At 33.9% G+C, this 26,149-nt stretch overlaps 1 protein-coding gene across 1 annotated transcript in view; it reads right to left on the bottom strand.

Moving 5' to 3' along the window:
* Positions 1-9,250, bottom strand: part of LOC127734768 (cAMP-specific 3',5'-cyclic phosphodiesterase 4C-like) — a 280,406-nt gene extending 271,156 nt beyond the window's left edge. Inside the window, exon 1 of the mRNA XM_052244777.1 lies at positions 9,231-9,250. The gene's annotated coding sequence lies outside the window, so the exon portion shown is untranslated. The remainder of the gene's footprint in view (positions 1-9,230) is intronic.
* Between the last annotated feature and the right edge of the window lie 16,899 nt (positions 9,251-26,149).

Genomic DNA, 26,149 nt, shown 5'->3' with positions numbered 1-26,149 from the left:
TGTCTTGCTGATCATTTTTGCTTATTTAAGTTTCTATCTACTAGTATCTATTATAATTTTTAAAATATAAGGCGAAAACGCAAAAAAATGGTAAAAGTTGTCATCAAAGGGCAATAACTCTAATAAGGAGTTGACGGACAATTTCGACCATGTAGACTTATTTGTAGAACTTATCATGTTGATCATTTCTGCAATTAAAGTTTCTCTCTATCTTTTATATTTTTCAAGATGAAAGGCAAAAATGAAAAAAACAAGAAATGATTGTAACAGGATGCTGTTACAAAGTCTCCCAAACGAAGCTCCCATAATTCGTAATTTCCAGGGTCGCCTGACATTGGGCAACGTCCAGTGAAAATTGGTTTGGTCCAGTAAAGTTATATGCATTAGTGATGCCTGGGGACTAACCTTGTATATCATTCAAATCATCTTGGCATGACAAACCAGAATATATATGGTTTAGGGGTGGGGATCTCGACCATTTACAAGATACTAGAATATTGGGGGTGGGGAGGAACCCCTGGGGACTAGCCCTATACGTCATTCAAATGTTTGAGACATGACAAATAGGAATATATATGGTTAAGGGGTGGGGATCTCAACCATTTACAAGATATTAGAACTTTTTCAAATGGCAGGGGGTCGGGATGACCCCTGGGGACTAACCCTGTATATCATTCAAACCATCTTCGCATGACAAACCAGAATATATATGGTTTAGGGGTGGGGATCTTGACCACTTAGAAGATATTAGAACTTTCTTAAATGGCAGGGGGTGGGGGTGACCCCTGGAGACTAACCCTGTATTTCATTTGATGTGCTTTATCATGACAAACCAGAATATATATAGTTTAGGGGTGGGGATCTCGACCATTTACAAGATATTAGAACTTTCTCAAATGGCAAAGGGTGGGGTTGACCGCTGGGGACTAACCCTGTATAACATTTGATGTGCTTTATCATGACAAACCAGAATATATATGGTTGAGGGTGGGGATCTCGACCATTTACAAGATATTAGAACTTTCTCAAATGGCAGGGGGTCGGGATGACCCCTGGGGACTTACCCTGTATATCATTCAAACCATCTCAGCATGACAAACCAGAATATATATGGTTTAGGGGTGGGGATCTTGACCACTCAGAATTAGAACTTTCTTAAATGGCAGGGGGTGGGGGTGACCCCTGGGGACTTACCCTGTAAAACATTTGATGTGCTTTATCATGACAAACCAGAATATATATGGTTTAGGGGTGGGGATCTCGACCATTTACAAGATATTAGAACTTTCTTAAATGGCAGGGGGTCGGGATGACCCCTGGGGACTAACCCTGTATATCATTCAAACCATCTTAGCATGACAAACCAGAATATATATGGTTTAGGGGTGGGGATCTTGACCACTTTCAAGATATTAGAACTTTCTTAAATGGCAGGGGGTGGGGGTAACCCCTGGGGACTAACCCTGTATTTCATTTGATGTGCTTTATCATGACAAACCAGAATATATATGGTTTAGGGGTGGGGATCTCAACCATTTACAAGATAATAGAACTTTCTGAAATGGCAGGGAGTCGGGATGACCCCTGGGGACTAACCCTGTATATCACTCAAACCATCTTAGCATGACAAACCAGAATATATATGGTTTAGGGGTGGGGATCATGACCACTTAGAAGATATTAGAACTTTCTTAAATGGCAGGGGGTGGGGGTGACCCCTGGGGACTAACCCTGTATTACATTTGATGTGCTTTATCATGACAAACCAGAATATATATGGTTAAGGGGTGGGGATCTAGACCATTTACAAGATATTAGAACTTTCTCAAATGACAGGGGGTGGGGATGACCCCTTGGGACTAACCCTGTATATCAATCAAACCATCTTAGCATGACAAACCAGAATATATATGGTTTAGGGGTGGGGATCTTGACCACTTACAAGGTATTAGAACTTTCTTAAATGGCAGGGGGTGGGGGTGACCCCTGGGGACTAACCCTGTATTTCATTTAATGGGCTTTATCATTTAGAACATTTTCAATTAAAAAGTTTGTGTTTATCACGAACGGTTTTCAATTTATAATCATTTGAAAATTTAAAAAAATAAAATCTCATAGGGTTCTATAGTAAAACCCTCTTTTCTTTTTGCCCCTCAAAGTACCCCTTTATAAACCCCATTGCAAAAACAAAACCCTGATTGCACCACTAGACATGTTAGTCTAACATATTGTGAAACCCTAAGTTAATCCGACAAGCGGTTTTGGAGAACGGGTGCGGACAAGTTCAAATTTAAAAGCGGCGGAAGAAGAAGAAGAATAATAATAATAATAAGAACTGAGCAAAAACAATAAGTCTTCCCAAACTTCGTTTGGGAGACATAATTATAAAATTTGACATTAAAGGGCAATAACTCCTATAAGAAGTCATCTGCCAGTTTTGACATTTATGGACAATTGGTAGAGCTCAACATTCTGAACTTTTCTGCCCCTGTCAGATTTTCTCTATTTATAACGGTTTGCAAAATAGCATTTTACCCCCATGTTCTATTTTTAGCAATGTCGGCCATCTTGGTTGGCAGGCAGGGTCATTGGACACATTTTTTAAACTAGATACCCAAATAATGATTGTGGCCAAGTGTGGTTAAATTTGGCCCAGTAGTTTCAGAGGAGAAGAATTTGTAAAAGTTAACAGACGACAATGATGGACAACCGACGACAAGTGATGAGAAAAGCTCACTTTGCCCTGTTGGCCAGGTGAGCTAAAATGAACTCCAGGTCAAGTATGTAGATTTGGACAACACTTCCATTATTTTTAAATCCAAAAAACCCAATTTCACCACTAATTAATCACTAATTAGCTACTAATGCATGGGCATTAAATAGCTGCACCAGGAGCCCACTATATATATGCCCACTGAATGATTTGCCAGTATAAAATGAAACATTGTTAAAGGTATTAAACCAGAAGTCAGTAAAATGACCCTGGAGAAAAACTTGCAGACAGACATTTAGATCTCAGTTTTCAAAAATATGTAAAGACAAAGACAGGCGTATAAAGATGTGACAGGATTTTTGTAAAATTTGGTGTACCAGGGGCCTTCAATAGCTCACAATACAGTATGGGTCTTGAATCCGATATTCAAACTAATAGTTGAAGACAAACTGACAAAGCCATGACTAAAATTAATGTTATGAATCAATGAGACAACAAGCAAATGACAAAGTACAAAAGATCAAAAGGTCAGCATATGGTCTGCAACAATAGATGTTGTCTATATAATATGTCAAGTTTTAATTTGCCTTGAGAGAAAAAAAAGTTATGAACTTTTAATTATACCTCATATGTGTACATCTTAAGTGAAAAATCTTCTTATTTATCTTTGCTGTAGCCCTTAATTCTAATTCTTTAAGCAACAGACCATAATAATGTGTCCTGAGGCTTGACACGCATATCCTACCATATTTCATACATTTTGTTGCCAGGACATTTTTAAAATACTGAATTCTAATTAAGTATGCAAAGTAATGGGTGAGATATAAATAAAATAATAATGCATAAAATAACCAATTATATATTAAAGGAAGAGAATTTTAGAATTTGAGGAAACTATTTGAAAAGGCCTCTAAATGATAATATGAAACATTCTATAAAAAGACATTTTGTTAAATAGTGGCATACATTTAAGTAACCAATAAAAACATTCAATGATATCATCTTACAAACAGCTCAGCATTTTTAAATAAAATGTTTTAATACAATGCCATACAAACTAGGAGGCTGTCCATCACTAATGGTCATATGGTGACAAAAAATGTATTATTTAGGTAACTTTAATAACTTCTTTTTCTTTCATTTTGGGTTTTAATGTCCCTAACTGAAAGTCTTGACCCTCAAATCAAAAGTATAATTCCAAACAATCTGATGGTCATGTAATGTATTAAAATTGTATATTTATCTTTAATATTGCTTCACTTGTCAATAATCATATGCTTCAGATGATATTTATGCAGTATTATATCCTTCAATACTTTTCAGTACTGCTGATAAAGATTTTAAATTAAAATTTAATGTTTACTTAGCTTTTATCAAAAGGATTTATATAATAAATTGAATAACATGTTTACCCTAAAACCATTCATTATATGTAATATAATACTTATATTCATTATACATTTACAATCATCTTTTCATTTCCTACTTTGTTGACATTGCGATGCCTCAGATCTGCATACGTTTTAGTTCTTATTACCGGATCCAACATTGACTTAGAATAATTGATTTAAGATTGCTGAACAACCTACAACAAATATGACATGCATATTCATGAGAAAAAGATGTCACCAAAAATGAATGAAACATTCTTTGAACATGTAGTAGACAGATGAGTTAGAATTTTAAGGTGCTATACTATCAATAGGAAGCCATGTCAACCAACACTGTGGTTTTCTGACTGGTCTCTATTTATACCACTGAATATTGAAACCTTCATTGATAAGGCACAAATGACAATGTCATAGTCTTTAATTGTACCCAACAAGAGATTTAAATTGTAAACTCACAAAAAGGCATTACCAGCATCATGAGACAATTTTACGACATTTCCATTGGCTATTTGTTAGGTCATTGACGACTTTCAAAGGTTAAGATGATATGCATTTCGTCCAAGGCAATGGGCATATGTGATTTCTTCAATAATGTACAAAACACTCATATTTTTCAACTGGAAATTTCCGTTTTGTTAAAATTCACAACATTCTAAAGAGCACAAAAAATTTTAAAATGTCTGATGTTAAAGTTTGACACCAGAGCAGGAAAAATTACGTTTTACTGGTATGTGCAAAAGACAAGAACAATGATTCACAGAATTTTTTGTTTAACACAATGAGATATCATGAGAGTGTTGACCATAAGAGAAAAAGGTTTAAAAACTCGTGAGAATTTGATATTGCTCGATACCAACTCTCGTTATTTAATTTAAATATTAATAATGAACTCGCACAAGGCTCGTTTATTATTATATTGAAATTAATTAACTGGAGTTGATATCAAGCGATATCCCATGCTCACTTGTTATGAAACCTATAATTAATATTAATTTTGTATTTATCATCTATTTTGGGGTGTTTTAAAAATTTGTGCAGTTTCTGCTTAGGCACCAAATAAAGCAAAATATGACTTTGTCAAAATATTCCAATTTAAATATATCAATGCTTATACAACTGTGTATCAAATATCACTAACTTATTCAGTACACTTTAGTCTCCACCTTCACAACTTCATTGGGGCCAGATCAAAAGTTAGATAAGTACTAAGCACACAAAAAAACTAACAAAAAGATACAAGATACTTACCTTAAGATCACAGCAGTTTCAACTTAAAAATAAACTATGTTTTCCCAAAATAAAATAAGTGTTAGCTTCCTAAATAAAAGTTATAACTTCACCGATCAGACAACAATGTTGAAACTTTGTCACCTTTGCAGAGATGTAAATAGGTTCAATAAAGTAATGACTATTATTGACATTGACTAATAGGTATGAATGTTTTTACTGAATTAAGTTCCTTCTAATGTACCATAGAGATAAACTGTTGACACAAGAGATATGTCTTGCCCTTTATGTAATTTTTATAGTAAAATGCAGATGTTGAAATTATAAACTGTTGACACAGAGATATGTCTTGCCTGTATGTAATTTTTATAGTAAAATGCAGATGCTGAAATTATAAACTGTTGACACAGAGATATGTCTTGACTGTATGTAATTTTTAAAGATTTGCAGATGTTGAAATATAAACTGTTGACACAGAGATATATCTCTCCTTTATGTAATTTTATTAGTATAATAAAGTGAATTTAAAATTGCAATACTTGACATGTAAACCAAGCGCAACATTCAAAGTCATTGAGCCATGACTGAAGGTGCAGGGCCAAATTACATCAGTGGAGATGAAAAGCGCAAATTCTAATACAATTAAAGAACCTTAGTGAGCGCGCTCACATACCCCACGTCCCCACATTGTCACTGGAGAAATAAAATAACTGTAAGAAAAAAAAATTGTATAAGAAAAAAAAAATTAAATCATATTTTTCTGTCGATATTCACATCTACAAAGTATGTCCTTATTATCTACAAAGTTTCATGAAATTCTGTTGTGTGGTTTCAGAGGAGTTGCGATGACAAACTGTTGCAGAGGTATATTGAAGCAAATAAGTTCAAAGGGGCGTAACTCCTAGAAAAAAAATTGAATCATAATTTCCTGTCTATATGCACATCTACCTAGTATATCCTTATTATGTACAAAGTTTCATGAAATTCTGTTGTGTGGTTTCAGAGGAGTTGCGATGACAAACTGTTGCAGAGGTATATTGAAGTAAATAAGTTCAAAGGAGCGTAACTCCTAGAAAAAAAATTGAATCGTAATTTCCTGTCGATATGCACATCTACGTAGTATGTCCTTATTATCTGAAAAGGTTTCATGAAATTCTGTTGTGTGGTTTCAGAGAAGTTGCGATGATAAAAGGTTGCAGTAGTATATTGGGCAAATAAGTTCAAAGGGGCATAACTCCTGGGAAAAAATTGAATCGTTATTTCCTGTCGATATGCACATCTACGTAATATGTCCTTATTATCTACAAAGTTTCATGAAATTTTGTTGTGTGGTTTCAGAGGAGTTGAGATGACAAATTGTTGCAGTAGTACATTAAAGTAAATAAGTTCAAAGGGGCGTAACTCCTAGAAAAAAAATTGAATAGTAATTTCCAGTCGATATGCACATCTACATAGTATGTCCTTATTATCTACAAAGTTTCATGAAATTCTGTTGTGTGGTTTCAGAGGAGTTGCGATGACAAACTGTTGCAGAGGTATATTGAAGCAAATAAGTTCAAAGGGGCGTAACTCCTAGAAAAAAAATTGAATCATAATTTCCTGTCGATATGCACATCTACCTAGTATATCCTTATTATCTACAAAGTTTCATGAAATTCTGTTGTGTGGTTTCAGAGGAGTTGCGATGACAAACTGTTGCAGAGGTATATTGAAGTAAATAAGTTCAAAGGGGTGTAACTCCTAGAAAAAAAATTGAATCGTAATTTCCTGTCGATATGCACATCTACGTAGTATGTCCTTATTATCTGAAAAGGTTTCATGAAATTCTGTTGTGTGGTTTGAGAGGAGTAGCGATGACAAAAGGTTGCAGTAGTATATTGGGCAAATAAGTTCAAAGGGGCGTAACTCCTGGAAAAAAATTGAATTGTAATTTCCTGTCGATATGCACATCTACGTAGTATGTCCTTATTATCTACAAAGTTTCATGAAATTTTGTTGTGTGGTTTCAGAGGAGTTGAGATGACAAACTGTTGCAGTAGTACATTAAAGTAAATAAGTTCAAAGGGGCGTAACTCCTATAAAAAAAAATTGAATCGTAATTTCCTGTCGATATGCACAACTACATAGTATGTCCTTATTATCTAAAAAGGTTTCGTGAAATTCTGTTGTGTGGTTTGAGAGGAGTTGCGATGACAAGAAACAGGACTGACGGACTGACAGACGGACGGACGGACGGGTCAAAAACATTATACCCTCCGCAAATCGTTGCGTGGGGTATAACTACACACCAAATATCATTGACAGTATCATTAGTGGTTCATCTTAATACAAATTAATCAGAAACTTTAACTTTAAAACTATGCAAAAGTCAATAGACCATGACTGAGAGGGTGAGGCCAAATAATCTACATGGAAATGAGATATGCCAAAACAACTGCATACCAAAAATTATTGACTCACCACTATTGGTACCCCTTAAACTGACCTAATCACAAACTAAAACATTATTGATGCCACTGCAGACTCTGTGGCTAGTAACAGCACACCTAAGTTTGAATGTGACAAAAAAAGTCAATGAACCATGGCCAAATAATCTCCATGGGAATGAGATATGGCAATGCTTATAAAACTGCATACCAAATAATGTTGACTTTTGTTAATTAGTTCCCCCCAAAGGTAAGAGATTTTGATAATTAGATACCTCCATACTCATTAACTAGATACCTCTATACTCATTTACCATATCTAGATACCACCATACTCATTATCCATATTTTGATACATCCATACTCATTCACCAAAATAAGATACACGAGTACTCATTGACCAAAATAAGATACCTCCATACTCATTAACCAAAATAAGATACTTCTATACTCATTAACCATATTTAGATACCTCCATACTCATTCACCAAAATAAGATACCTCCATACTCATTAACCAAAATAAGATACCTTCATACTCATTCATCAAAATAAGATACCTCCATACTCATAAACCAAAATAAGATACCTCCATACTCATTAACCAAAATAAGATACTTCTATACTCATTAACCATATTTAGATACCTCCATACTCATTCACCAAAATAAGATACCTCCATACTCATTAACCAAAATAAGATACATCCATACTCATTCAACAAAATAAGATACCTCCATACTCATTCACCAAAATAAGATACCTCCATACTCATTAACCATATTTAGAGACCTCCATACTCATTCACCAAAATAAGATACTTCTATACTCATTAACCATATTTAGATACCTCCATACTCATTAACAAAAATAAGATACCTCCATACTCATTAACCAAAATAAGATACATCCATACTCATTGAACAAAATAAGATACCTCCATACTCATTAACCAAAATAAGATACCTCCATACTCATTAACCAAAATAAGATACCTCCATACTCATTAACCATATTTAGATACCTCCATACTCATTAACCAAAATAAGATACATCAATACTCATTCAACAAAATAAGATACCTCCATACTCATTTACCATATTTAGATACCTCCATACTCATTCACCAAAATAAGATACCTCCATACTCATTAACCATATTTAGATACCTCCATACTCATTCACCATATTTACATACATCCATACCCATTAATCAAAGTAAGATACTTCCATACTCATTAACCAAAATAAGATACCTCCATACTCATAACCTTAATAAGATACATTTATACTCATTAACCAAGATAAAATACATTCATACCCATTAACCAAAATTAAATCTAATATTCAAACAATTTACACAACCCTTACCCCATTATACTAATAGATTCTGAAACATGTAAAAAGAAAAGACTAAGTTAAGTAAATAATTCATCAATGACATTATCAAGTTCTAATTATAAATTTCACTTACAGTTATTGTAGGTAGAATCACCTCAATTGATCATTTCAAATCTCCCACTGAAAAACATGAAAAAACATTTTATGTTTATAACAAAATTGATTTTAATTTCATCATGACAGATTTAAATGTCTAAGAACAAGTTTTCTTACCTATTCTGTACCTGTATTAAGCCAATAAGACATTGCAGTCATCAGGTAAAAATCTCTAGTTATAGTATTAGTGTTTGATTAACTAAAGCAACCATCTATACATAGTAAATCACATTCTATCTGATATATAGGAAATCATTTTCCAATTTAAGGCTGTATATACACATTGGCTTCTGACAGAGTGACACTTGTAAGCTTTCAACACTATTATAGCTAGAGTCTTCTTCTGATGGCTCACAGTTTATGAAAATATAATTCTCTCTTTTACTTTACATTCTCTAAATCTTAGATGGAGAAATTTTGTTAAGCTATCAAGTTAAGTAATGTTTTCTCCCCCAAACAATTATACAAGTTGCAAAAAAGTATTCCTGAACTAAAAAATACTAAAAAGGCTATTTTTTTCAATTCCATTCACCATAACCAGAACCAAGTGTACAGATTTCATCATAAATGTGAAGTAAAGGATATATACTGTGATGTGTCTGTACTACTGAACAATCTCCAATTCCAATGTAAATATACAGTAAAATGTAAAATACATGTCTTTTAACCTACTAATCCATGTTAAAATATGGATTTCATCTAAACTTTGTAACTAGGGTAGTGTGACCTATATTTCATGGATCATAGATCATTGTTTTAAAAGCATTTAATTCATATAATAAAGGTAGTATAATATGAAACAGATATGTGATATCAAAATGACTTCACCACAGGATGCATCAATGATATAATTAATTTTATTGTAAGTAAAAGGATTTTTGGCAGTAAATTTTTAGTTCTCTTGTTAATCTGATCATCACAGTGGGTAACCCCTTATCAATATTGTAATATGAAACTGGGAAATTTCCATAGCCACTGTCTAGGTATTATGCAATTCTTAATCAAATGCAGTCAAGGTCAACATGGTCATCTCATGATCATGGTATATATTAGTTGCAATTGGCTATTTATAATTAGAGTGACCAATCATGAAACCGCGCATTATAGCATCATTGCATGCGAGGGGATGCTTGGTCATTTACGATTTCGTTATTAAAGCTGCCAGATGCCATTTTGTGATTTCAAGAGACAAAGCCAATTCTTTTTAAAGACATGGTTCATAGAGTTTTATTTTTCGGTCACTCATTCGTACGTAGATTAGATTCCTTTTTATATAGGAATCGCGAGTGGCTTGGTATAATTTGGGCTTTGATGGCACAGAAATTCAAGTAGAATTTACAAGTTTGGGTGGAGGTACTTTATGACCAGGACCTAAATGCATTCAAAAAGAAAATGTTTCATACTTTTAAACCAAACACAGTTTTTATGCAGATCGGCGGTAATGACTTAACACACGAAAATAGCACGCGATATCGTCTCGTTTGCTGATTACGTTATTACTGTCTATGGAGTAAGTCACGTGGTCATAGGTCAATTATTGCTGAGGTATTCCGGAAGTTCCGGTCATGACTATAACGAAAAGGTAAACAAAGTGGATCATTGGTTAAATTCATCATTGAAATGCCGGGAAAATATTAAAATAAAAATAAAAAATAAAAAATAGAAAATAAAAAATTACTTTCTGGCATCATCGAGGACTTTGGAATAATACTGAGTCGTTATTGATAGATCAAGTTCATTTAAACAAGGCAGGTATGCAGATTTATGCTAAAAACATGCGTGCAGCAGTTGGCAGTTCAAAACGAAACTAAAACCTGATAACTTTTTCTTTGTTACATACACATTGCATTACTTTTTCAGTACTCACACACATATTATGGTTACAAACAATCACACATACTAGTGTATTTAAAACAAAAAAATCTGTACATGTATTGTTTTATTACATTCATATCTTCAATCATTAATAATAATATAGTATAATATCCTTTCTGGTCAAATGAGTTCAATATACGCATGGTTAAATGTGTATCAATATACACATGGTTAAAACGTGGATTATTATGCACCTGGTAAAATGTGTATCAATATACACCTGGTTAAACATGTATCAATATACATATGGTTAAACGTGTATCGATATACACATGGTTAAACGTGTATCAATATACACATGGTAAAACGTGTATGAATATACACATGGTTAAAAGTGTATGAATATACACATGGTTAAACGTGTATCAATATACAAATGGTTAAACGTGTATCAATATACAAATGGTGTTATATGGTTTATAATAATAAGGTTTCATTGGTTAATAGTATACGGGTGTACTGTACCCACAAGGTTGGTAAATATTTAAAACTTTTAAAATTTCAATACATGTACAGAATTCATAATTTTATATCATATGGTTCATTTAGAAAGGATTATTGGCCATATGGCTCAATTGTGAAAAGGCAATATATTATGATTGTTTTATTTATAGATGCCAACCCAGAGATCTAGAGTGAGGAGAAAGGCAGCACCAACAGATTTGAGGGATGTTGACCCTGTTCAAGTCATCCTTGCCATAGTTGCACCACAGCCAAGACGGCGAAAACGTGCAAGGGCTGATACCACCCAAGTAGCAGCTGATCAACCCGTTCCACCAGTGACGCAACCAGCAGAATTACTACCACAGAATCCTTCATCACATCCATCAGCAGACCAGATAGCTGCCGCAATGATAAGCCAGCTGAAAGAGTCAGGTGTACAACTTTAATACTGTCAATAACAGAGAACCAGTACAGTTAGCAACAAATTTTCTGGCAAATTACTTAAGAGGGATTCACATGAACACACTGGCAGAAGGGACATACACAATACAGAATCAACACAAATTGCTGAAAGTCAACCAATTAATTCATCATATGTATTGGCACCACCACTGGTAACAGACCCTGATATGTTAGCCTACTCAGGACAAGACACAGTTGGAAATCCATCCGCTTTAGGCATTGACAGTTCCAATATGGGTAAAACAGCGTCATATATTTTGAAGAACACTTTACCCCTTGGTTTTAATGTTGAGGAGAAAACAAGGAGAGACATTTGGTCAGATGTATATTTAGATTTGATTAAACTATCACCAAATTTTAATGAGGAGGAAAATGATGACATTTTGTTTAGTTCAAAAAATGTAAAAATTTCAACAACTGCCAAGGCAAAACAGATTACAAACATACACCAATGGACAGCAGCTTTTGATATTTTTATGTCTATACAACATGTAAAATACCCTAATTTAATTCTTGGTTTGATTAAGTATGCTTATAATATTAGAGCCATGTCAAAACAATTTGGTTTTCACATGGCTAGGTCATATGACGAGGTTTTTTGTAGGGTATGCAAAGTGATGAGGGTTGATTGGTCTGTTGTGAATGATGATTTATGTTGTACTGCCTTCTATGAGCATTTCAATGGCAATCAAACCTCAAATGGTAATATTAATAATAGACTTAATAGGCAGGTTGGAACTTCTCCCTGTTAATTCTTGGACACCAATTGAGTTTACTTCAGTATCATATCAAAATATAGAAACTGTCATTGATCTGGTACAGGACTATGGTTTAAACTGTCTCATGAGTAAGGCAGACATTCTAGATGCTTTTTGTTTGGTACCTGTACATACATCAGAATATCATCTGTTGGGGTTTAAGTGGCAGAATTTATTTTATTATGATGCAGCATTACCCATGGGAGCATCTGCATCTTGTCAACTTTTCGAATGTTTTTCTACCGCCCTTCAATGGATTTTAAACAGAAAATTTGAGATAAAGGGTATATCACATTAACTAGATGATTTTTTCTTTGTGGGTAAAGCTGAGACAAATGAATGTTCCTTTGCTTTAAATACATTTCTAGCATTAGCTGAAAAAATAGGTGTTCCTATCAAACCCCTACTACATGTATTACAATTTATGGGATTGAAATTGATTCACAATAAATGATAGCTCGTTTACCTCAAGATAAGATAGAAAAGGTTTTATGTTTACTAAACACATTTAAGGTAAAAAGGAAAGTGACTTTGCAAGAATTACAATCATTATTGGGGTTGCTAAATTTTGCTTGTAGTGTGATTGTCCCTGGGCGTGCATTTTTGCGAAGATTATTTGATTTAACTTTGGGACAAACATGTCCTCATTTTAGAATCACACTAAGTTCAGAAGCTAGGGCAGATCTCAAAGCTTGGTATGAATTTATATGCAACTTCAATGGAAAATCTTGTTTCATGTTCAAACAGTGGGTGTCATCAGAATCTTTAAAACTTTATTCTGATGCTGCTGGGGTGTATGGTGGTTTTGCAGCAGTTTTTGGTAATAAATGGTTCTCCGGCGAATGGCCTCCCGAGTTGAAAGATTTGCATATCACCGTTAAGGAGCTTTTTCCCATTGTTCTTGTGATTGAGATTTGGGGTAAAAACTTGGCTAATCATAAAGTTTTATTTATGACAGACAATCAGGCTGTTGCAGATATTATAAATAAAACATCATCTAAAGACAAAAATCTGATGAAATTAGTTCGTCGTCTGGTCTTGTCAGCAATGAAGTTTAATATCCATTTTAGGGCTAAACACATAGCGGGAAAAACAAATGTGGTCTGTGATTTGCTATCTCGTTTTTCTTTTCAGGAAGCCCACCAAATTGCTCCCTGGTTAAATCAACGGTTACACTGCATCTCTTGAATCTGTAACAGCACAATTATTACAAGCTTCATTATCACATTCAACAAGAAAATCTTATAAAAGGATGCTGAATGTATTCCAGCAATTTTGTAAAGAACAATTTCCTTTAGTCCCACCATTTCCATCTACAAACATTATGATAGCACATTTTATTTCATTTCTTTTCTTAAAGAATTATCAGCCATCTACTAAAGCAACCTACATCTCCGCCATCAGTTTTGTTCACAAACTAAATTTTTGGAGTGATCCTACAGATTCATTTTTTATTAAGAAAATCATTAAAGGGGCCCAAAATCTAAGAAGTTCCAGTGATAATAGATTGCCAATCACAAAAGAAATTTTGTCAAAATTAGTAGCAGCAATTCCAGTTGTTGTACAAAGTCCCTATAATCAAATTTTGTTAAGGGCAATGATGTCCCTGGCTTTTTACTGTTTCCTTCGTATAGGTGAGATGGCTGTTAAAAGTGAAAGCAGGAAAAACAATGTCATTCAATTATCTGATTTAAATATGGAGTTTGAAAACAAGATTTCAAAACGTATGACTGTCACAATGAGGAATTACAAACACAGTGACATGCAGCCAAAAACTGTTTCAATTGACAAAAAAACTAGCAATATAGCTTGTCCAGTTATGGCTATGTCTAGTTATTTATATTTGGCTAAACATAATTCTGGTCCCCTATTTCAATTTCCATGTGGCACACCAGTATCATATGCTTTCTTCAACACATCACTAAAAGCGGTTCTAAATTTCATTGGTTTAAACACCCAGCTACATAAGGGTCATAGTTTTAGAATAGGGGCTGCAACATCTGCACCTCTCATAATGCTGCAATGACCTCCAAGGAGTTTTCGGGTGGCGGTCTCCCCAAATTTAAATTCTTCAATATTGGGGATTTTTTGGCGGTTTTTATTCGCCACCTTTGCTAAATTTTTGTCATTTATTCAGATTTGGATTATTGCATAAATTGCATAATTGATTATATAATACAGAATAATATGATTTTATGGTATTTGGAATAAATGACCTTTATCGCAAAATAGTTATTTAATTTACTGCAAATGAACTCAAACTCCTTGGAGATTAATGTATGGTTTTTTATAGGACTGAAACTTGGTATTATGCCTGTCTGTTTTTTCGGAGGTTGGATTTGCCCCCCTTCAGCTTACTTGACTTGTTTGCTTTTCCCTATGTTTGGTATGAAAATTTAGGTGTCAAAAAAACTAATCTAATAAAAGGTCTAAATGATTGAGCTAACTCTAGTTAATAAACTCGGTAATTCAGTGAATTTTTGACTGTACAGTTTTAGGATGAAGGTTTTTCAATGTGAAGCAGTTTGCTATATGATAATATTGAACCAGGAGCTTCAGCACATGGACCACCATACAGATGATGGAGAAATTTCCAGGTAAAAGTGAGTGGGTTGAACTATTATACAACAGGTGAGGATTGATTTTCTGTCCATTGATGGGACTGAAGGGATAAAATATGACTTAAGATAAGAGTGGTCATGGTCAAATTTATCACCTTCCTAATTGATTAAATTGAATAATGCATTGTCAGTGTTAACATATGTCTTAATCTATTCCTGCCATTTATCCTGTTGATCTCTTTGCATAACCTACCTGTTGAATTTATTGTTAATTTGTTCTGGCTGTGAAATATGAACTACTGATTTTAAAAAACAATTAATCTTTCTTTATAAATAAAAAAAAAACCTTAACACTGATAAATGAACCATAAAAATGAGGTCAAGATCAGATTAACCTTATCAGTTGTATATTCTCAGTTTACTTTGATTCCATAGACCAAATAGTTGACCTATGACCAGATGTCTAGGACTCATGGTGATTAAGGCATTGATCCAAGCGTGAAAACTAATCCTTTACTCACACTGACCTAGAAAATAACCAATTTGAAAGTAAATATATATATTATTCACAGAAATTAAGGGTTTGGCCTAAGCATGAAACACTGATCAGCAAACCATGGAAATGAGGTGAAGGTCAAAAGGCCAGGTTACCCTTGTCACCTTACAAGGATGCTTAGACAAAACATAGTTGACATATAACTCACAGTTATTAAGAAACTGGTTATGCCCAAAAAAATTAAAACTGCCAGATCATGAAACTATGAGACGAAGTCAAATTCAAGTGATTACAGCTCTACAATAAGCAAACTTAACCTTTAACTACAAATTATAAGACAACACACAAAAGATGCTTAGAGTACAGCAGGAAAGTTTATGCAACTAGTTTCAATTCATGATGTATATCACTTAACAACAAACAATTGATGAATTCTTAAAAAATTTCTTTTTTATAATGTCATATGGTACAGTGGGCAAAATAGAGTGAAATTAGAATGTCTCGAGATTAATGTGTACAATATTCCTAATTGATTTTGAAGTTTTCAGGGGGAAAAGTAATTCCAAATCCTTTATAGTAACTTACACGATATCACTTTAATTGAGGACACTTCGAGCAAAATACAAACATTTACTTGTTAGTAATTTACCTTTATACATAATAAATCTTAAAAGGTAAAATAAATGGCTAAAGTGTCCATGGGACACAGATCATCCCCCCGCTTGCATATGACGTTATTAAGGGACATAACTCAAGAACGGTAAAAAAGACCCCACTAAATTTCAAACTTGATCTGAGTTATGTGGTAATAAGCATTGTGTATAAGTTTCATAGCATTTGGTTGAGGCAAACTTAAGTAAGAAAACAGAAACAAAAAATTCAGCAATTTTTCCATTTGTAATGGGGCATAACACTAGAATGGTAAAAGTGATGCCACCCATATTCAAATTTGATCTGTGTTTTGTGGTAATAAGCATTGTGAATAAGTTTCATAACATTTGGTTGAGGCAAACTAAAGACACAGAACAGAAACCAATTTCGGGAAGTGCGGAAGGACGTACCAACAGACAAGGGTAACACTTAATGCCTTCTCCACTGCGGTGGGGGCATAAAAATATGTTGATTTTTTTCCCCACTTGAGCACTTTAACAATAAGACAAATCTGTCTGGTGGTAATAAACTTAGAACCTACAGACTTTTAAACTAGAGGCTCTCAAGAGCCTGTGTCACTCACCTGACTCTACTTTGGTTTTAGAAATCATGTAAAGATAGATAAAAATCATAACAGATACCCAAATAATGATTGAGGCCAAATTTTGATTAATATTGGTCCTGTTATTTAATAAAATATCCTGGTGGCCATCTTGAACAGTAAATCGGCAACAAAGTAGCAACACTTGGTCAGCACTTCATAAGGAACATTCATGCCATGTTTGGTTTCATTCCATTCAGTGGTACTCTAAAAGAAGACATGTGTATGTATTTCCCATAGGGTCCTATGTTAAACTAAGTTCCCCGATGGCGGCCATCTTGGATGATGGATCGGCTACAAAGTAACAACACTTGGTCAGCACCTCATAAGGAACATTCATGCCATGTTTGGTTTCATTCCATTCAGTGGTTCTCTAAAAGAAGTCATTTGTATGCATTTCCCATAGGGTCCTATGTTAAACTAAGTCCCCTGCTGGCGGCCATCTTGGATGATGGATCGACTGCAAAGTAACAATACTTGGTCAGCAACTCATAAGGAACATTCATACCATGTTTAATTCAATTCCATTCAGTGGTTCTCTAAAAGAAGACAATTGTATGTATTTCCCTTAGGGTCCTATGTTAAACTAAGTCCCCGCTGTCGGCCATCTTGGATGATGGATCGGCTACATTTAAGTAACAACACTTGGTCAGCATCTCATAAGGAAGATTCATGCCATGTTTGGTTTCATTCCATTCAGTGGTTCTCTAAAAGATGACATTTGTATGTATTTCCCATAGGTCCTTTGTTAAACTAAGTCCCCTGCTGTCGGCCATCTTGGATGATAGACCGACTGCAAAGTAACAACACTTGGTCAGTACCTCATAAGGAACATTCATGCCATGTTTGGTTTCATTCCATTCAGTGGTTCGCTAAAAGAAGACATTTGTATGTATTTCCCATAGGTCCTTTGTTAAACTAAGTCCCCTGCTGTCGGCGATCTTGGATGATGGACCAACTGCAAAGTAACAACACTTGGTCAGCACCTCATAAGGAACATTCATGCCATGTTTGGTTTCATTCTATTCAGTGGTTCTCTAAAAGAAGACATTTGTATGTATTTCCCATAGGGTCCTATGTTAAACTAAATCCCCCGCTGGCAGCCATCTTGGATGATGGATTGGCTACAAAGTAACAACACTTGGTCAGAACCTCATAAGGGACATTCATGCCATGTTTGGTTTCATTCCATTCAGTGGTTCTCTAAAAGAAGACATTTGTATGTATTTCCCATAGGGTCCTATGTTAAACTAAGTCCCCTGCTGGCGGCCATCTTGGATGATGGACCGACTGCAAAGTAGCAACACTTGGTCAGCATCTCATAAGTAACATTCATGCCATGTTTGGTTGCATTCCATTCAGTGGTTCTCTAAAAGAAGACATTTTTATGTATTTCCCATAGGGTCCTATGTTAAACTAAGTCCCCCGCTGGCGGCCATCTTGGATGATGGATCGGCTACAAAGTAACAACACTTGGTCAGCACCTCATAAGGAACATTCATGCCATGTTTGGTTTCATTCCATTCAGTGGTTCTCTAAAAGAAGACATTTGTATGTATTTCCCATAGGGTCCTATGTTAAACTAAGTTCCCCGATGGCGGCCATCTTGGATGATGGATCGGCTACAAAGTAACAACACTTGGTCAGCACCTCATAAGGAACATTCATGCCATGTTTGGTTTTATTCCATTCAGTGGTTCTCTAAAAGAAGTCATTTGTATGCATTTCCCATAGGGTCCTATGTTAAACTAAGTCCCCCGCTGGCAGCCATCTTGGATGATGGATCGGCTACAAAGTAACAACACTTGGTGAGCACCTCATAAGGAACATCCATGCCATGTTTGGTTTCATTCCATTCAGTGGTTCTCTAAAAGAAGTCATTTGTATGCATTTCCCATAGGGTCCTATGTTAAACTAAGTCCCCCGCTGGCGGCCATCTTGGATGATGGATCGGCTACAAAGTAACAACACTTGGTCAGCACCTCATAAGGAACATTCATGCCATGTTTGGTTTCATTCCATTCAGTGGTTCTCTAGAAGAAGTTCAAAATGTAAAAAGTTAACGCCGACGACGGACGACGCCGGACGACGGTCGACGGACGCCAAGTGATGAGAAAAGCTCACTTGGCCCTTCGGGCCAGGTGAGCTAAAAAATAAACTTTCATATGTAGATTATCTCAACTGGGTACATATAATCATAGAAGACTATTTACAAAACTTTGAATTAGTGCACATTATTTGGAAAGAAAACAGGAGGTATAAAAATATACCAGTCGAACAAAGAATTTGTATTTATGTAAATCAGTTGTGGAGGATGAGATTCACTTCCTTTTAGAATGTCTAAATACAAATGAGATTACATGATGCTGATGGATAACGGTTTTACATCTAGTGGCAAATAGAATGTATATTCAAGACGATCACATTTTAAACAAAATTTGAAAAAAAGACTCCAACTATAAACAGTTCCTAGATATAGAATCAAAATTCATTAAGCGAACGTCTGCTTAAAATCTAGAACAGCCTAGACCAGGCTGTTGAGAACAATAAGAAACTGGAGAAGAAGAAATACTTCTAATAAACTGTTAACACTGAGATATGTAACGCCTTTTTGTAATTTTGATAATTCAAATGTTGAAATTAAAATAGCAATACTTTAAACATGTAAGTTATGCAAATATTCAAAGTCAATGAACCATGACTGAAGGTACAGCGCTAAACAATCTCTATTGAAATAAGATATGCCAATGCTAATACAACTGCATACCAAATACCCTTGACTTACCATAAATCATTCCCTTTAAACAAACACAAACATTAACTTGTAAACTCTGTAAAAAAATTTAAAGTCAATGAACCATGAAAAGGGGGTGGGGCTATATAATCTCCATGAAAACGAGACTTGCAAATGCCAATAAATTTGCAAATCCAAATATCATTGACTTAAAATTAGCTGTTCATCTTAAACTGATCTAAACACAAACTTATATACGTAAACTGAGCAAAATTTCAAAGTCAATAGACCATGACTGAGGGGGTGGGGCCAAATAGGCAAATATTCTCAATGGAAATGAGATGTGCTAATGCTTATACAACTACATACCAATTAACATTGGCCTACCACTAATGGTTCCCCTTGAACTGACCTAATCACAAATTAATACATGTAAACTAAGCAAAAGTTTAAAAGTCAATAGACCATGACTGAGGGGGCAGAGCCAAATAATTTCCATGGAAACAAGATACGCCAATGCTTATACAATCTATTTATTTAAATAGTTACCATATTTTCAATCTAAATTTTAAACTTTTAAATAGGTAAACCATACTTTACTTCATTCTAAATTTGCTGCTAAATTTTTATTGCATGCTATGTGTGAGTTTCAATTTTGTATTACAGGTTGTTTATATCTTAGACTGTTTTTATGTTATGTATGTTTTTATATTCCATCAAAAGCTCCTTTGAGCTTTTGAATATTTGACTTATGTCTTATTTTATCTTATCTTATCTTATCTTACAACTGCATACCAAATATCATTGACCTACCACTAGTGGTTCCCCATAAAGTGACCTAATCACAAACTAATACATGTAAATAAGCAAAAGTTTCAAAGTCAATAGACCATGACTGAGGGGGCAGGGCCAAATAATCACCATGGAAATGAGATGTGCATGTGTCAATGTTAATACAACTGCATACCAAATATCATTGAACTACCACTAGGGGTTCACCGTAAACTAGACCTAATCACAAACTAATACATTGCTGACGCTGCTGATGCCAACTCCGGAAACAGCATACCTATGTCTCGCTTTTTGACTTTGTCAAGGCGAGACAAAAACATAATGCTCCATCGAAGACGGGAGACATAACTTTTAAGATCTTGAAATTTCAATCAGGTGAGCATTCACAGAATAAGAAGACAAATTCACAGGCAAGCTATTGAACTACGATTTTAACAATAATACTGGTAAGTCATAGAAGACAAACTCACCGGCAAGCCATTGAAGTAAGATTTCAACAATTATGCTGTGAAGTTATAGATGACAAATTCACAGGCAAATTTTGAACTACAATTTCAACAATAATACTGTCACGTCAAAGAAGGCAAATTCATAGGCAAGTTATTAAATATAACGATTTCAACAATAATACTGTCAAGTCAAAGATGACAAATTCATAAGCAAGCTATTGAACTACAATTTCAACAGCAATACTATCAAAGCAAAGAAGACAAATTAGAACACAATGAACTTGTATTTTTGCTGAAATAAAGGAAGCAAATAACATCAAAGAAGATTCACAGGGAAGTGTTCTTTACTGTTTATGTTGTAATTAAGTCAGAATCTGTTTTGTTGAAATGCTTTGGTGATGTTGATTTTGTGTTTCAATTTAATTAAATAAAGTTCTACTTTGAAAATTTAAAACCAAAGCCTATTAATTATTTCTTGATATATGGACAGTTCCTCTACATTTTGCTTTGCAATAAATATCAGAAAATGAACCTTAAAGAAGTGACTTGGACAAGTTTCTATTATGTTTGTATCATTAATTTCATCCCACTTCCCAGGACACACAAAACACAAATAAGCTTTATAAATCCTTGTAAATAGATATTATCAGCAGAAGATGACCAATGAAAGCAGAGTACATGTGCTGTGATCTCCCATGGGGCAACTGTCTAAATAAAATTCTCAATAAAATTGGAACTTAAAGAATTGTCCAATCAATCACTGTAACACATGGCTCATTAAAAGCTGTAAATGTCACATCCTACGTGTAATTGTAATGAATTATTTGGTTTCACCAAGAGAAATGTGTTCTTTCTACTGGTGTAAGTGATTCCATATTTTTTGCCTTTTTGTTCCAGTATTCCCTAAACAAAAATATCAGCTTTCTGGCAAATCGTTGCAGCAAAATTATCAGCAAGGTTATGAGAATCTTAAAAAATACTAAGTTTCTTCAAGATAGGAAAAACCATGAAGAAGGAGCAATGACGACAAGATCAGTTCAAACAAAGATAAAAATTTCTAAGACCAAATAGGCATAATTCTGGATAATGTTAAGTGAGGATCCAGTAACCCGTCCTACAGTAAAGTCTGTAATGAAGTTCAAGTGAACTTTGATACATTTTCAGAGTTTGCAGTAAACTTGCTGCAAACTTGCAGTAAACTTGCTGCAAACTATTACTTTGTTGCCAAAAGGTCTTGGCTAACAGGGAATTTGAATGAACAATTGTTTGGTGTTCTGGTAAACTAAAAGAGTCCAGCTTCAAGAAATATTTATCCAATCAAATATAGAATATATTAGGAACAAATAATCTTATTATACCTCAGTTATCATTTTCTATGTAAAATAGGTACACAATATTTTCACTATTTTTCAAATTGCAAGCATTGAACTATTTGACCGGTCAATAGTTTCCAACTATTGGCCCTTGATGAAACTATTCGACCGCAAGCGTCATTATATTTCACGGAATTTCAACTGCAGCTTCGGGATTGGAGGATGTCGATAATATCGCAGGTGTTACGACGTCACGTTTTACCTATTGTATCTAGGGTTGACGTCAGTGCGGGACGTACAGCCTTATAATTCAGAATATATATGAAGTAAACTTTAAACAGTAAGGTTGTGTTTCTGCTTTTTATATTACGATAGTTGATTTAGCCCTGACATTTATTGTCTGTTGTCTCTTTCGGTATAATAAAACACTTACTGACTCGATATTCGTGGAATAGTAAGTTTATTCCACTCATACCCAGTCAATAAGTATAAACTATCGTTGAAAAGGACATGCTGTTAGGAATAAACACAAGAATATTCAAATATGACAATTTTCTAAACACAATTATTACATATTCTAAATGGACTCTATGGAAAATTAGGACTTCAATTAAATACAACAAACCGCCTATAGCACCTTACGATATTTATAATATCTGGATATGTAACTTCAAAATTAATCTAAAATTTGTTCTTCAATTAAAAGGCATTGACTTCATCGATCAGACAAAATTGAAGTAAGTGATAATGAAAATTTAGACAAAAAATACAATATAAACTTTAAATGAAGTTATATTTTCCATGGACTATTATATAAGACTATAGATTTTATTAACAAATACATATATATAATAAACAGCTGCACCATGAGTGCATGATACACCTGTCACTTTTTTAAAGAATAATGTTCCATAACTCCTCAATGTCATATCAGAAATTTATAAAAAACTAAAGGTAGGTTATTCTAATAAATATAAACCAGTCACCAAAGTTTAATGAAAACTGCTCAAAGCACTTTTGAGTTATTGTCAGAAAATTGGAAAGTCCCCCTTTTTTTATGAATAAAACCCCATAACTCTGTAACATAAAATCTAATGGTGACCGTTTTAATTTTAAAAGATTCTAAAGGAAAGTGATGTGGATCTTAAGCTTCCCTTCATAGATGATGTACAATAACAAATAGTTTTAAGGACATTGCCTGCATCATCTCTAGCTTGGCTTAGGAATACTACTATTACAACCAAACATTCTATATTGTAAATTCAGAAATTATTGAGAGGTTTTCATTAATGTGAATAATGAGACTGGGTGAGTATAGCAATAATAAGAACCCACATTCTGATATCCGATACATATATCTGTAAACAGATTATTCTGAAATCGAATTAATGTATCTCATATTTTTGTCCATTCTTCAAAAATCGCAATAATTTACAATTTGAAAGTATGTACCTATACTGGGGTTTGAATGATTAAGTACAACAGCTTGCTATAATGTCAAATACTACCCTTAATCTATACCACACCCATGACAAACTTGAACTCCCTCACCTGATCACCAGTAATTATTGAACAAAAGATTTGATTTTATAAAGGAATGAAAACTTCAACTGAATATTAATTTAAGTGGAGACACAGATGTTATGACAATAATAATTAGATAAGTATAAGTACTTGTAACAGTCCATATGATAGATGTTCAATATGTAACTATTAATGTGGAAAATTAATACCTAGGACACTACAACATCCCCAGGTGTAAAAGACATTTAATAATTTGACAACAAAACTAATTGATCACATTTTCACATTAAAAATGTATTGAAACACAAATAATAATGCAGAAAGACTTGATTGTTCTTATTTTTATATTGGTTGTTTATTAAAGTTTTAATCTCTCCCAGTTGAAATAAGATACTCATCAAGTAACTAATAGAGATTTTTTTTCTTCTCACAAATCAATTGCTAAAAAATATGAAATTTATAAAATTGACATTGCTAGGAGAAAAGCAAAATAGAAATTTAAGATATGTATATATTGAGATTACAAATACGGCTTAATATTTGGCTGTATAAGTAAAAGGTTATATTGGATACTATGAACAGGGGCCATTACTCTTCAAAAAGTTATTTTTTGTAACTTGTCATCGTAAAATTATATACCAAATATCAAATCAATATCTTCAAGCATGATGAAAAAAAGTGTGGAAAACTGATTATTTGCGTGAATTTTCTATGCCAGAGGACCATGACTCTGCACAAAATCATTAGACCGGAACAAAATTCATACTTGATCTGTAACTGGTCATGATAAAACTATATACCAGATTTCAAATAAATATCTTCAAGCAAAAAGAAAAGAAGTGTACAAAATTGATTTGCCAGACTGATGGAAGGACGAACTGACAGGTGGACAGACAGAGTGTAAACATTAAGTCCCCTTTGGCTTTGCCAGTAGGGAACTAAAAAATCAATCATATTGATATATACCATGAAAGTAAATCTGTCTCATGATCAAATCTTGATTTGCTTTGTTTGTTCAATTCATTAACACAAGAGTGCACACGCTGAAATGTCTCTACTTGTTTATTTATGATTGAATTTATGTTGAAAGTCTGTAATATGAAGGTTTTACTACAAGTATCATATAAACTAAACATTACCAATGATTCATGAAAATGAAGTCAAGGTCAGATGAACCATGCCAGACAGACATGTACACCTTAAAATCATTCCATACACCAAATATAGTGGTTCTATCACTTATAGTATCTGAGAAACAGATCAACCCACAAAATCTTAACATTGACCAATGAACCATCAGATTGAGTTCAAGGTAATATGAAACCTGCCAGATAGACATGTACACCTTACAATCATTCCATACACCAAAAACACTTGACCTATTGCTTATAGTATCTGAGGAATAGACCAAACCACAAAAACTAAACATTGTCCAATGAACCATGAAAATGAGGTCAAGGTCTAATGAAACCTGCCAGACGGACATGTAGACCTTACAATCATTCCATACGCCAAATATAGTGGCCCAATTGCTTATATTATCTGAGAAATAGACCAAATCACAAAAACTAAACATTGTCCAATGAATCATGAAATTGAGGTCAAGGTCAGATGACTGAAAACTAGTGTGGTTAATTGTGTAGGTAACTGAAAAACTAGAGTTGTTTGAATGTGTAAACAACTGACAAATAGTGTGGTTTGTGAAGGTAACTGAAAGCTAGTATGGTTTGTGTAGGTAACTGAAAATTAGTATTGTTTAAGTAACTGAAAACGTGTTGTTTGTTTAAATAACTGAAAACAATGTTTAATTGATGTTTATGAAGGTAACTGAAAACTAGTTTGCATAGTGATCATATTTTCCTTGTCAGAGTTTCTCTTGCTATTATCATATTGAAGATATTCCACAACTACTTACATTTCACAGTTATGCTCTTTTGTTTATAATGTTTGGTTGCAAAGGACAAGAAAGACAAACTTTATACTGCATACCCTTGGGATCATTTAGGCCAAGTTTCTTTAAAATAGTCAAGTGATTGAGAGAAGATTCATTTAAAATATTATTTATAGGTTAGATAATACTTGGTCATGTTTTATGAATATTTAAAGCCTGAGGTGTAGCCGAGGGTTTTAAATGTTCAATAAACATGACCAAGTATTGTCTGATCAATTTAGAACATATTCACACCTTCGAGTGACATAACAAATTAGCCTCTCCCATTGAAATAATCAAACCTTG

The sequence above is a fragment of the Mytilus californianus genome, unplaced genomic scaffold, assembly GCF_021869535.1.
Source record: "Mytilus californianus isolate M0D057914Y unplaced genomic scaffold, xbMytCali1.0.p SCAF_1, whole genome shotgun sequence".
NCBI lineage: Eukaryota > Metazoa > Mollusca > Bivalvia > Mytilida > Mytilidae > Mytilus > Mytilus californianus.
The sequence above is the reverse complement of the archived record's forward strand: the minus strand, read 5'-3'. Positions and strand labels throughout refer to the sequence as shown.